Source organism: Mus musculus, chromosome 18, assembly GCF_000001635.26.
Source record: "Mus musculus strain C57BL/6J chromosome 18, GRCm38.p6 C57BL/6J".
Classification (NCBI taxonomy): domain Eukaryota; kingdom Metazoa; phylum Chordata; class Mammalia; order Rodentia; family Muridae; genus Mus; species Mus musculus.
Window position 1 is genome coordinate 76,169,295 of NC_000084.6, and position 14,879 is coordinate 76,184,173.

At 45.7% G+C, this 14,879-nt stretch overlaps 1 non-coding gene across 1 annotated transcript; it reads left to right on the plus strand.

The window, feature by feature from the left end:
• Nucleotides 1-1,257: 1,257 nt before the first annotated feature.
• Mir6358 (microRNA 6358) lies at nt 1,258-1,358 on the plus strand. Its single transcript, NR_105776.1, has one exon. It is a non-coding gene; the product is annotated as a microRNA 6358 (primary transcript).
• The last annotated feature ends 13,521 nt before the right edge of the window (nt 1,359-14,879 follow it).

Consider the following 14,879-nt stretch of genomic DNA (forward strand, 5'->3'; position numbering starts at 1 on the left):
AGGCGTAGGTAAGGACTTTCTTAATCTGCTCCAGTCCTTCATGAAACAGAAGCCAACTGATGAACGGAGCCTGTCTCTGCACAGCAGCTGAGTGAGGAGACAGCCCACAGGCTGGGAGACAAGCCTGGCTACCTACACATCTGACAGAGAGCATTGAGATTTAGAAAAGATAAAGAACTAAAAGACACATCAAACAACCAACTAAGCAAATGGATGAATGACACAGAGCTTCGGGTTCTACAAAGATAAACTACCAATGAAAAGTAGTTAGCACCACTAGCCATTCAGAACACAAATCGAAACTACGTGGCGACTTTAACTCACTCTAGTCAGAATGGCTTTGGGGAAGACAAGCAACTGGAGCTGGAGAGATGGCTCAGTGCTTCAGAGAACTGACTCTTAACAGTGTCTGGTTCCAGCATCTGCATGGTGGCTTCACAACCATCTGTACCTGCTGTTCCAGGAGATCTGACGTCATCTTCTGAACTGGAGTCCCAGACTTGCACATGGTACACAGACACACATGCAAAAACACTCAAACATATAAAATTTAAAAATCTGAAAGGATATCTTAATCTTTTTAATTAAAAGAAAACACCAATTGCTGGTAAGGATGCAGACAAACTAGAATCCTACTATACATTGCTGGCAGGGATAGAAACTAGTCCAGCCACAACGGCAATCAGCATAGAGGCCTCTCAATATACTAAAAATAAAGCTGCCCTCTGACCCTTCTGCTCCAGGATATTTAACACACCAAGGAGATACTTGTGTACCAGTGTTTGCTACAGCACTATTCCCAGTGGCTAAATTATGAAACTAACTTAGCTGTCTGCCAGCAGAAGAATAAAGAAAGAAAATGTAAGGCAGATGCACAATGAGACGTTTTCAGCCATGAAGAAGAACAAAGTTATGTCACTTGCAGAAAAATTAATACAGCTGGAAACAATCACGGCAAACAGATTTAGTCTTATGAAAAACAAATATCTCGTTTTCCCTTGCTCGTGTATCCTAGATTTTATGTAGATATATAAAATCACATACGTACAGGTGACATGAAAGGGAAAATAAGACTGTTGTATGGGAGGTGGGAGGTGGGGAGTGCAGGACAGGTGAAATATCCCCAAGGTGCATTTTGTACTGGTAATACTTGTAATGTACTTCTAAGTGTCCTTGGGATACTCAGGACCATGTGCAGTGAATAAGTGCCAGTTTAAAATGTTAGTAAAGCATACTACACATACATACACCTACAATCCCAGTGTGGCAGTATACAGCTATAATTCCACTGAGGTGATATACACCCATAATCCCAGTGTGGTGGCATGTCCCTATGTGATGGTTTGTATATCCTTGGACCAGGGAGTGGCACCATCTGAAGGGGTGGCCTTGTTGGAATAGGTGTGACCTGGTTGGAATGGGTGTGTCACTGTGGGTGTGACTATAAGATCCTCACCCTAGTTGTCTGGAAGTCAGTCTTCCACTAGCAGCCTTTGGATGAAGACGTAGAAGTCTCAGCTCCTCCTACACCATGCCTGCCTGGATACTGCCATGCTCCCACCTTGATGATAATGGACTGAACCTCTGAACCTATAAGCCAGCCCCAATTAAATGTTGTTTTTTATAAGACTTGCCTTGGTCATGGTGTCTGTTCACAGCAGTAAAACCCTAACTAAGACACCCTACAATCTCAGTATAGTGACATACACCTGTAATCCCAGTGTGGTGGCATACACATACAGCCCCAGCAACTGAGAACCAAAACAAAAGGCAGCCATGAATTCAAGGCCAACCTGATCTACATAGTGAGTTCTAGGTTGGGGAGTGGTACATAGAGAATCATTGTTTAAAAAAAAACAAAACAAAAAACTAACAACAACAAAAACAACTAAACCAGCCAGGCGGTGGTGGCGTACACCTTTAATCCCAGCACTTGGGAGGCAGAGGCAGGCGGATTTCTGAGTTCGAGGCCAGTCTAGTCTACAGAGTGAGTTCCAGGACAGCCAGGGTTATACAGAGAAACCCTGTCTCAAAAAAAAACAAAAACAAAAACAAAACAAAAAACAACTAAACCAAACAAAACAATGAGCTGGAGAAAGATTTACAAGGCCTGTAAATCTGATACCTAAGGCCTCTATGCACACTGGTACTCATGTGCATAAACACAAACACACGCACACAATCAAAAATATTTTTAAAATTTAAAACAAACAAGAACGCACATACACATACTTCTATACGATTACTAAAAACAATAAACTGGCCAAGGCTACAATCAACACCACCTGCCCGAGAGCCAGTTATTAAACATTTATAAGGTATGGCTGCCTGAGCTTCTGCTGCTGCCTCAGCTTCCTGTTACATTGTGACCTTTGGCAACTCCCAGCAGCTGTTTGCCTAGAGCCTGCATGCCCCCCTCACCTCCGGAAGTGACCTTCACTCCCCCTTCCTACATTCCAGCATCGCTGGCACCTGCAGAGATGTGAATTACTGGGCCTTGCACTGGCCTTTTGACCCCGAAACTCTGGGTGGGCTCAGACACCTGGATCCAGCAAGGATGGATCCAGGTGGCTGATTCAAGGTTGCCCAAGCAAATCTTGGCAGCCCAGGTTCCCAGGCACATTCCTTGTGTTCAATCCGAGGAGGCAGTGGGCACAGGCAGGGGATCTGTTCTGATGTCAGGCTGCCTGGGGCAGTCATCCAGTAGACAAATGTAGTCTTGGTTTGACGTGCCACAGAATAGAAGGGACTTTGGGACATGCATGTCCCTAGTGTTAAGAGAGAACAGACCCTCAAAGCACACCCAGCCCTTTCTCCATCCAGGTGTGTCTGGACTTCCTTCCTTCGTCCCTCCCTGAGGCCTAAGTGCTGTTGTAATCTTGGAATCTGTCCCCTTCCAGCAGTTACCTCTTGCCATTAGGGAAGGGCCCTCCCTCACCTCTCATCTGAAGGCAGTAGTCTTTTAATCTTTTAATCGGCAGCCGACAGAAGAGAGCAATCACATAAATAATGCGCATAAAAATAAAATTCCTACTTGGCTCTATCCTGCACAGTGTGTTCCAGGAGCGGCAGATTTGTTCCTCTAATTTGCTTTGGCTGCAATTAATATTAAAGCAAGGTGGCAGGGAGCAGGGGCAGAGCCTAGTCTCAATGATATGTCACAGCGGAAAACTGAGAGCTGTCGACAACTGGAACTGAGCCTTGTGCTACAAATGGCTGACTCTGCAGCTATTGATATCCCAGGGGCTTCCCCATAAGACCATCCAACCCTCTCAACCCAGACTTTGGGTGTTAGTTAAGGTTACTATTGCTATGATAAAATACCATGACTAAAGCAACTTGGGGAGGAAAGGGTTTATTTAGCTCATGACAGCGCTGTTTATAGTTGAAGGAAGTCGGGACAGGGACTCAAATGGAGCAGAAACCGGAAGGCAGGAGCTGATGGAGATGCTACAGAGGGGTGCTGCTTATTGGCTTGCTCCCTTGGCTTGTTTAACCTGCTTTTTATAGAACCCAGGACCACCAGCCCTGGGGTAGCCCCACCCACAATGTGGTCTCTCCCCCTCAGTCACTAATTAAGAAAATGCCCTACAGGCCTGCCTGTAGGCCAGGCTTGAGGTATTTTCCCATTTGAGGCTCCCTCCTCTCTGATGATTCTAGCTTATGTCAAATTGACATCAACCTCACCAGCCCCTGGCATCACCCCTCCCAGGCTGACTCTCAAAGGCTTCATTCACATGACTCTCAAAGGCTCCTTCTTAGCCAGGCACAGAGGAGAAGCCACAGGTCACAGCGAAGCTCATCCCAGCAAAGTCGGAGCATCCCTTCACCCAGAATCCGAGAAGCAGGATGTGTGTATTTGGGGGCTTGATGCTGCCCTCCAAGGCTCGAGAAGAAAATCACACTAGCACAGAAGAAGCAAGGGAGACGGATGTCACTTTGTGACAAGCTACTAAAACTTATGCTACAAAAGAAAACTATCTCCATACTTTCAAACTGCCTGTCTATCCTGTGCCTCGCCCACCCCCAGGACCAGCCCTATTCTAAAGGTCTCTAAAGGTTCAGAGTCCTCCCTGCCCCCACCAGCACAAACTCAGGTACTGTTGGAAGAGGCTCGCTGTAAAAAACAAAGCATGCTCCTGTCACTCAGGAAATTCCAAGGGTTTTAGAAATCTCAGTGCCAGGAAACTGGGCAAAGATCAAATGTATCTTTGATTCCAAGCCAACTTACTTACTGGTTCCCCTGGGGACCCCTCCTTCGTAAGTTATGGGCACATGACTCTCTTTGCCAGCCATCTGCCACCAGACAACTCCACCTAGGACAGAGACTAAATCGAACCCCACTAACAGCAGCCTCAAGGCTGCCCCGGGGGGCTTTGTTCATTCAGTCATCCAGCAACGTGCTGAGTTTTCAAGCAACATGCTAGGCTGGACACATGCACCGGGAATCGGCCGGACATGCTCCCTGCTCTCAGAGGACTTACACTCCAGCTAGGAAGAGCAGTCTGAGCACACACACTGCTACTTCTGTGCTCTGGGTTACCAGGTCATAGTGTGCTGGGGCCACTCTCTCGGCAATGGGAAAACATGGCAGACTTTGCAGAGAAGCACCAGGAATAAGACTTGAGATTACAGGGCTGTATTTTCGGTTTTTTGGGGTTTTGGTTTTTAAATTAGTGTATGGGAGAGAGACAGAGACAGAGACAGAGTAGAGTACCTGCCTAATGTCCACAAAGCCCTGGATTTGGTTCCCAGTACCAAAGTAAAAGCCCTGCCTGTGGAACAGCACAGGAGATGTAACCACAGTCCAGGGCACCTCCAAGGGCAACTGGAGGTCAGAAGTGATTCTGATGAACCAAAGTTGGAGGTCAGGGAGGCTGCACAGAGGAGGAGACCCGCACACTGTTAAGGGACAGAAAGCAGTTCAGCCTGGCTTCACACTTCAGGTCAGAGCCTTGAGGTCAAGGTTCATAAGTGGAGGAGCAGGACCCAAGTGATGTGAGGGTGAAGACAGCTAAGAGTTTCCCCACAAGACACTCCTGGTGGGGAGGAGAGAGTCCTAATTGCACGACAGAGCTGACCTGGATGATCTCAGACACACCAAATACACACACACACACACACAGAGAGAGAGAGAGAGAGAGAGAGAGAGAGAGAGAGAGAGGGAGAGGGAGAGGGAGAGAGAGAGAGGGAGGGAGAGAGAGACAGAGAGAGAAAGACAGGGGCATAGACAGAGAAACAGACAGAGAGAACAATCAGGATGGAGAAGGCTACCTAGAGCTTTCCAAGTACCTGTGACCTCCCTCCTTGAAAGGTGGATCTATCCCAGCAGGCCACCTCTAAGGACTGTGTGGCTTCCACGCAGGAACAGGGGACTAGTGTGGGGAGCAGCTAGTATGAAGACCTAACTAGACAGGCATCTGTCAAGTCCCTCTCATCCCTGGGGAATCTGACAAATAGGTTTCATGTCTACCTAGATCTTAGTACTCCAAAATCATAGAAGGAGGCAAAGCTGAAACCAAAGGTCTGCCTTTGGCAAATGAACGAGAGGCTGGGAGCTGGTCAGTGCCTGCTGTCTGCATAAGAGGAGACCTCACATGGACCACACAGGGCACACTCACACCTCTCTAGACACATGAAGGCCAGAGACTTGGCCTCCTTGTCCCTGGGAGCTCTGCCCTTAGAGCCACTTCACCTATACATTTAGCTTATAGGTGTATAAAATCCAGACTCTCACTGGCCGTTGAAGGCTCACTCAGCCTGTGGTTGGGTTTCAGGGAAGCTCCAGGAAGACCTGCTGAGCATCTGCTGCCAGCCTAGCTCTGGGATGTGTGCTCTGTGGGCAACCATTTGTTCAGAGCTTGTTGAGACAGATGTGGGGCCTCCCTTTCTCATAATGCTCACAGCATCCCTGCCTGACAGATGCTTTTCTCACCATTGGACAGGTGAGAAAAAAAAAGCAAAAAACAAATCCTGAGCTCCAGCAGAGAAATAACTTGTCCAAGATCACAGTCATGGTAGCGCCACAATCTAGTAGTAGATTAGTAGTTAGATTGTAGGTAATGCCTACAATCTAACTACTAGAACCCTCTTGTTCTCCTCCTTCCCTCCCTCCCTTCAGTGACCTAGTCTTTGCCTTTGAAGTTTTTGATCTCACCAGAGGGAGAAAATAACAGGCGTGAACCAGTGACTGACAGCAGCAGCAGCAAACCTACATTCGGGGTGAGCTGGAGAAGGAGAGAGTCTGCTCTGACCCCACATTCCTCATCAGGTTCCTTTTAAGTCTCGGGAGAAAGAGCACATAGATAAATACAGCCATGTGCCATTATGGTGTGATACATTGTTAGAAAAGAATTAGGCTAGTGCATAATTGATCACTGATTCAACTTCTTAGAGCTAACCTACATATTCCTCCTGGATGGGGATAGCCAGTCACTCCTGGTGGCCTTTTATACAAAAACCAAGAGTCACAACAAATGGAAGGTGTCGGAGGGTGCTGCCTATGGCCCATGGCCCATGGTTTGCTGGCAACTGTTTTTATTGTTCTAGGGTTGTTTTCTGTCTTATTTTGTAAGTGTTTGTATTCCACACTCTGAAATATGGATACAAAGTATAATGAGGTGACTTCCAAGGGGGTAGCACTGTTGCTGGTCTTATTATCTAGTATTGCATACCACGTGCAATTGTATTGTGCTATCCTCTGTGATTGGCAATTCAGTACATTTGTTTGTATGGATATTACTGTGTGTTAGCACTATTTCTCACGTTGTGATATCACAGTAGAGATAATGTCACCAGCCTAAACTCTACTCTTACAGGACCACTATTGAACATTTAGTCTTTCATTGGCTGGAACATTATTATGTAACACACTCACATGGGTATTGCTATAAAGCAAAGTGTGGGTGGGCACACCTGTATTCCCAGCTACTTTGGAAGTTGCAGGGATCACATGAATGCAGGAGTTCAAGATCAGCCTGAGCAACATAGATCATATCTTAGAAAACAACCAGTGTGAAGGTGCATGCCTGCAATCCCAGCACTCAGGAGACTGCGACAAGAGGATTATCTCAAGTTCAAGGCCGTCCTGGGCTACACAGGAGACCTTGTCTTCAAACCAACAAAGTAAACAAACCTCAATGAGGCATTGGAATGACATTATTGTTTAATTGTGTGTATATATATATATATATATATATATATATATATATATATATATGAGATTCTGTCTAAAAACCTGAGTTCTTGCCTCCTACAGGAAAGAGAGAGAAATTAATACCAGGACAGTCCTATGTTGCCTTGGAGACTGCAGGACCATCCTCCATTCCATCAACATCTCTTTGCGCTCACAAGCTCCCCGATTTCCCAGTTTATCTGGCCTGTGCTGTGTTGGTCCGTCCTCCAACAGTCTGCCCTCCCCCTTCCTATTGTCCATCACTGTGGTCCTGTTAATGTACAGCTTCTCATTTTTTATTTTTTGAATGGTCACCCATTTCATGCATCCTTAACACATTCCTGTCCCTTGGTGGTCCTTCCCTTTTCTTCAGAAAGCAACTCTTGAGCTTCATTCTCTCTCTTCTCCCTCCTTTACCCACCACTTCTGCCTCCTCAACTCCCCTCCCTTTCTTTCACTGCCTTCATCCTTTGGGTTTGAAACCTCCAGAAGCATCAGGTCAAGTTTAATAAGCTAGATGCTCGATCTAGGGAGAGGCACATCCAGAGTCTTGAAGAAAAAAAAAATTAGACAGGATAAAGAGCCAGAGCCATCAGCCATGGGAGCCTCGGGAGGTACTGATGCTACTGTTGGTTACTGTGTGCATCTGCTGCAGCCTTGTCTGGGGGTCAGCTGGCTTGTCCTCAGACACCTTCTGGAAGGTACCAGAGTTTGGGAACATGAAACACAGCCTGCTTCACTTCTCTCACAGGGGGAAATATCTGAAAACTGTTTCCTCCTCTGTCAGCCCTGGGACATTTCTGTGACTAAAAAGGCAAGGGTGTTTCTAGTAACGAGTTGCTCAACTTCTATTTGAGAAGATATTTCCCCCAAGAGGTTGAATGAAGAGGTTTTTATTGTGGGTTCGAAACAGGCAGGCCCAAAGCATTTTTATCATCCTGGAATGAGCTCTCATGAAAAACGAAAAGAAAAAAAAGAAGAGAAGAGAAGAGAAGAGAAGAGAAGAGAAGAGAAGAGAAGAGAAAAAGGGGGAAGAAAGAAAAAGGAAGGAAGGAGGGAGGGAGGGAGGGAGGGAAGGAAGGAAGGAAGGAAAGAAGAAAGGAAGGAAGGAAGGAAGGAAGGAAGGAAGGAAGGAAGGAAGGAAGGAAGGGGAAAATGTGCTTACTTTATTTGGGGTCCCATCAACTTTGATCTCACTCCTGCCTCCATGACAGGTAGCCGGCCTGCAGAGCACTAGGCAAGGGCTCTTAGTGCTTTAAAATGAGGGTTGTTTAAAATGAGGGTTGAAACCATCCCTCATGAAGCCAGGTGAGAAAAGAATCAGGAAGCATGTGACGTCTGGGCTGCCTGTGCAATTGTTAATTTTGTATGTCAGCTTGGTTGGACCAAGGAAGGCATCTGTATTAGTCAGGGTTCTCTAGAGTCACAGAACTTATGGATAATTTCTAAATAGTAAAGGAATTTATTGATGACTTACAGTCGGCAGCCCAATTCCCAACAATGGTTCAGTCGCAGCTGTGAATGGAAGTCCAAGGATCTAGCAGTTACTCAGTCTCACGCAGCAAGCAGGCGAAGGAGCAAGAGCAAGAGCTAGACTCCCTTCTTCCAATGTCCTTATATTGTCTCCAGCAGAAGGTGTAGATCAGATTAAAGGTGTGTTCCACCACACCTTTAATCCCAGATGAAAGGCGTAGCCCAGATTAAAGGTGTGTTCCTTAAACTCGGAGATTCAATCTTCTGGAATCCATAGCCACTATGGCTCAAGATCTTCAAACCAAGATCCAGATAAGGATCTCCAAGCCTCCAGATAAGGGTCACTGGTGAGCCTTCCAATTCCGGATTGTAGTTCATTCCAAATATTGTCAAGTTGACAACCAGGAATAGCCACTACAATCCACCCCTTGTCAACTTGACACAAATAATATCTCATGTTCACATGAAACAATAACAAGGTTGTAAATACGCCTAACATGATATAACTATCCCTCGTACAATCGCAAACGCATTAGTAAATTTACAATGGGCATTCATATTACTTTATAATCCTCGTTTCTGCAACTGGTTACGTGGCCTTAATTGGTATTTATAACTACCTTCCTCTACTACCCATTCTGTATTTCCTTCACCTTCAGCCAGCACCTCAGCAGGTCTTGGCTCTTTTCCTGGAGGATTGACCCATACCTTCATTCCTGATGGGTCTGCGTCCTTTGTCATCCTGCTTGGATTAGGCTGTTGTAGTTTCCCATTGACTTTAATCACAGGACATGGTAGTACTAAGAGACGCCCTAAGGGATCTCCTGCACTCCAGACATAACCTTGCTTACCACCATTGTGAAGAGGTAATCCAATTTCCCCATGGTAATCTGGATCTATCACCCCTCCTAACACTGTTATTCCTTTTTTAGCCTGTTGGTTTAAGGGCATTAGAAGCCCAAAATGACCAGGGGGAAGTCTGAGCTTCCAGTTCAATGAAATGTTTGTTGTAGCTCCTGGTAGGAGCACTCCCCTCTCTGGAGCCAAAACTTCTAAGCCAGCAGAACCTAGAGTTATGGGGACAGGAAGCAAAAATTTTCCTAGAGGGTCACTAGGAGTGATAGTAAGTGGAACTATTCCGTTTTCCACCCCTTGATTCCTGGACCCATGAATCCTGGCTATGGGTGAAACTGTACCATATATCGAGCGCTGATTCAAAGCATATACTGCCTTCTGAAGAACTCTACCCCAGCCTTCCAAGCTGTTACCACCTAATTGGCGCTGTAACTGCGTCTTCAAAAGGCCATTCCATCTTTCTATCAGACCAGCTGCTTCAGGATGATGGGGAATGTGGTAAGACCAGTGAATTCCATGATCGTGGGCCCACTGTCGTACTTCTCTGGCTGTGAAGTGAGTTCCTTGGTCAGAAGCAATACTGTGTGGAATACCATGACGATAGATAAGGCATTCTGTCAGTCCGTGAATGGTGGTTTTAGCAGAGGCATTACGTGCAGGAAAGGCAAATCCATAACCAGAATAAGTATCTACTCCAGTAAGAACAAAACGCTGTCCTTTCCACGAAGGAAGTGGTCCAATGTAGTCAACCTGCCACCAGGTTGCTGGCTGGTCACCTCGAGGAATGGTGCCATATCTGGGGCTCAGTGTTGGTTTCTGCTGTTGGCAGATCTGGCAATCAGCAGCAGCTGTAGCCAGGTCAGCTTTGGTGAGTGGAAGCCCGTGTTGCTGAGCCCAAGCATAACCTCCATCTCGACCACCATGGCCACTTTGTTCATGTGCCCATTGAGCAATGACAGGGATGGCTGGGGAGAGAGGCTGACTGTCCACAGAACGGGTCATCTTATCCACTTGATTATTGAACTCCTCCTCGGCTGAAGTCACCTTTTGGTGAGCATTTACATGGGACACAAATATCTTCACATCCTTTGCCCATTTGGAGAGATCTATCCACATACTTCTTCCCCAGATGTCTTTCTCACCAATTTTCCAATTGTGATCTTTCCAAGTCCCTGACCATCCAGCCAATCCATTAGCTACAGCCCATGAGTCAGTGTATAATCGTACATCTGGCCATTTCTTCTTGCAAACAAACTGTAATACCATGTGTACTGCCCGAAGTTCTGCCCACTGTGAAGATTTCCCTTCACCTGTGTCTTTCAAGGTTGTCCCAGAAAGGGGTTGTAATGCTGCAGCTGTCCACTTCTGGGTGGTGCCTGCATAACGTGCAGAGCCATCAGTAAACCAGGCTCTAGTCTTCTCCTCTTCGGTCAGTTGATCATAGGGAACACCCCATGAGGCTATAGGTGCATGCTTGGCAGCAGATGGCATTGTAACAGGAGTAGAAACCATAGGCATTTGAGCAACTTCTTCATGTAACTTGCTTGTGCCTTCAGGACCTGCTCTGGCCCGATCACGTATATACCACTTCCATTTGATAATAGACTGCTGCTGTGCACGTCCCACTTTATGACTTGCAGGGTCTGATAGTACCCAGCTCATGATGGGTAGTTCAGGTCGCATAGTGACTTGGTGTCCTATTGTCAGACGTTCAGTTTCCACTAAGGCCCAATAGCAGGCCAAGAGCTGTTTTTCAAAGGGAGAATAGTTGTCTGCAGATGATGGTAGAGCTTTGCTCCAAAATCCCAAAGGTCTTTTCTGTGATTCACCTACAGGGGCCTGCCAGAGGCTCCAAACAGCATCTCTATCAGCCACAGATACCTCAAGTACCATCGGGTCTGCTGGGTCATATGGTCCAAGTGGTAGAGCAGCCTGCACAGCAGCCTGGACCTGTTGAAGGGCCTTCTCCTGTTCCAGGCCCCACACAAAGCTAGCAGCTTTCCGAGTCACTTGGTAAATAGGCCTAAGTAACATACCCAAGTGAGGGATGTGTTGTCTCCAGAATCCAAATAGGCCCACTAAACGTTGTGCTTCTTTCTTGGTTGTAGGAGGGGCCAGGTGCAATAACTTATCTTTCACCTTAGAAGGAATATCTCTGCACGCCCCACACCACTGGACTCCTAAGAATTTCACTGAGGTAGATGGTCCTTGAATTTTGGTTGGATTTATTTCCCATCCTCTGATACGCATATGTGTTACCAATGAGTCCAAAGTGGTTGCTACTTCCTGCTCACTTGGTCCAATCAGCATAATGTCATCAATATAGTGCACCAATGTGATATTTTGTGGAAGATCCAAACGATCAAGATCCCTTCTAACTAAATTATGACACAGGGCAGGAGAGTTAATATATCCTTGAGGCAAAACTGTGAAGGTATACTGTTGGCCTTGCCAACTGAAAGCAAATTGCTTCTGGTGGTCCTTATGGACAGGTACTGAGAAGAAGGCATTTGCCAGATCAATAGCCGCATACCAGGTGTCAGGAGATGTGTTAATTTGCTCAAGTAACGAAACTACATCTGGTACAGCAGCTGCAATTGGAGTTACCACCTGATTTAGTTTTCGATAATCAACTGTCATTCTCCATGATCCATCTGTTTTCTGCACTGGCCAGATAGGAGAGTTAAACGGAGATGTGGTGGGAACCACCACCCCTGCATCTTTCAAGTCCTTGATAGTGGCAGTAATTTCTGCAATTCCTCCAGGAATACGATACTGTTTTTGATTCACTATTTTCTTTGGCAGAGGCAACTCTAAAGGCTTCCATTTGGCCTTTCCAACCATAATAGCCCTCACTCTACAGTTCAGGGAACCAATATGAGAATTCTGCCAATTTCTGAGTATATCTATCCCAATTATACATTCTGGAACTGGGGAAATCACCACAGGATGTGTCCGGGGACCTATTGGACCTACTGTGAGTCGGACATCAGTCAAAACTCCATTAATCACCTGTCCTCCATAAGCCCCTACTTTAACTGGAGGGCCACAATGTTTCTTGGGATCCCCTGGGATCAGTGTCAACTCAGAACCAGTATCCAGCAGACCCCGAAAAGTCTGATTATTTCCTTTTCCCCAGTGTACAGTTACCCTTGTAAAAGGCCGTAGGTCCCTCTGGGGAAGAACTGGAGAAAGGGTAACAGCAAAACCTTTGAGTGTCTTATCAAGATCCTTCCTCAGAGGAACCTGGCCACCCCTTCATTCAAGGGGTTCCGGATCTGCAAACTGTCTCAAGTCTGGAAATTGATTCACTGGCCGAGATTGCTGTTTACCACGATCTAATGTAGCCTTTCTTTCATTTGTTTGAGAATTTTTCTGCTTATACAGATCAAACAAATATGCAGTAGGCTTCCTATGTATTTCATTCCTGGAAACACCATGATTGATTAGCCAGTACCAAAGGTCCAAGCGAGTCATGCCATTATAAATTTCACCTCTCCTGTGCTGACCATTACTGGGTATGTTATTATAAACATTCTTTTGTCTACGCTGTCCATTATAATAACTAGAATCACCTTGTCTCTGGCGATTCAATGCTGCCACCTGGCCCTTGTTACCTCGGAATCCAACTAAACCCAGTGAATTTAATTCATCTAATTGAGCAGAAGCATCTCCAATGCTAAGATCTGGCACAAGGAAAAGGGAAAGAACAAAACCCTTCAAATGTGCTGGTGCCCCTCTCACCAATTTGCGTCTTATAGAGCTGGTGAAAGGCATATCTTCTGGACCGTCCCATTGTGGACAATTATGCTTTACACAATATATCCACTCTAGCATTGCAATTTCCCTAAGTCTTAAAATCCCTTCATCAACACTAAGCCACGGAATATCAGGCATCTCCAAGTCATTTCCAGTAGGCCATCTTTTGATAAACACCTCAGCCAACCATTCAAACAAACTTTTGACACCTTTTTTAACTATGCGAGCTTCCGTATTAAACCTAGAATCTCTACTCAGAGGACCCATGTCAATAAACTCAGCCTGCTCTAGTTTTATGTTCCTTCCACCCTTATCCCACACCCTTAAAATCCATTCCCACACATATTCACCAGGTTTCTGCTTGAATGAATTAGCAAACTCATTAAGCTCCTTAGTAGTGTAGCGAATTTCCTCATGGACTATACTTTCTACCTCCCCTCTAGGAGCCTGTTTTGCTTTGAGTCTGGTTACAGGTCTAGAAGAAACTATTGGTGGGCCGTGAGCAGACTCTGCAAAATTAATTTCCTCATGTGGGGAAGGCATTATTTCAAGAGGTGGGGCTGAGGGTACTACTTCCTCAGGTGGGGCAAACCCTTGAGAATCTGAGGATTCAAAATTCTCAGCTTCAACATGGTCTTCCCACACATCCCCGTCCCATGTTGTAGGATCCCATTCTTTGCCAATTAGAGCCCTTACTTTAACTGTCGACACACTCTGAGGCTGAGACTTGAATTTTCTCTGTAGTTCAGCCAACCTTACAATGAGAGTTTCTGTTTGATTTTCTGCAACTTGAGCTCTATTGCTACAAGAGAGAAGATTCTCCTCAAGGACACACTTAGCAACTTTTAGATCGTTTACTTGTGTCTGGAGCCTTTCGATTTTATCACACAACTCCTTCCTTTCATTCATCATTTTTTCCACAGATACTAAGAGCAGCCAGCCAGTAAAATCATTTTTCGATTTTTTCCCCATCTTGTAGAAAGCTTTGTGCACTGAATCACCTAATTCATTAAGAAAATCAAGGGCATTAGCTTCTTTAAGTTCGGAATATAGTTTCAACCATGGGTCTTCAAAATTCTCTGAGCTCCCAGGAGGGAGAGAATCTGGAGAGGTTTCAATATTTGAAAGTGCTGGTGGATCAACAAGCCAATTCCAGTATTTTAAAAGATTCATCCTTGTACTTCTGTTACTCTAGAACCACTCCTGGTACCAACTTCTGTATTAGTCAGGGTTCTCTAGAGTCACAGAACTTATGGATAATTTCTAAATAGTAAAGGAATTTATTGATGACTTACAGTCGGCAGCCCAATTCCCAACAATGGTTCAGTCGCAGCTGTGAATGGAAGTCCAAGGATCTAGCAGTTACTCAGTCTCACGCAGCAAGCAGGCGAAGGAGCAAGAGCAAGAGCTAGACTCCCTTCTTCCAATGTCCTTATATTGTCTCCAGCAGAAGGTGTAGATCAGATTAAAGGTGTGTTCCACCACACCTTTAATCCCAGATGAAAGGCGTAGCCCAGATTAAAGGTGTGTTCCTTAAACTCGGAGATTCAATCTTCTGGAATCCATAGCCACTATGGCTCAAGATCTTCAAACCAAGATCCAGATAAGGATCTCCAAG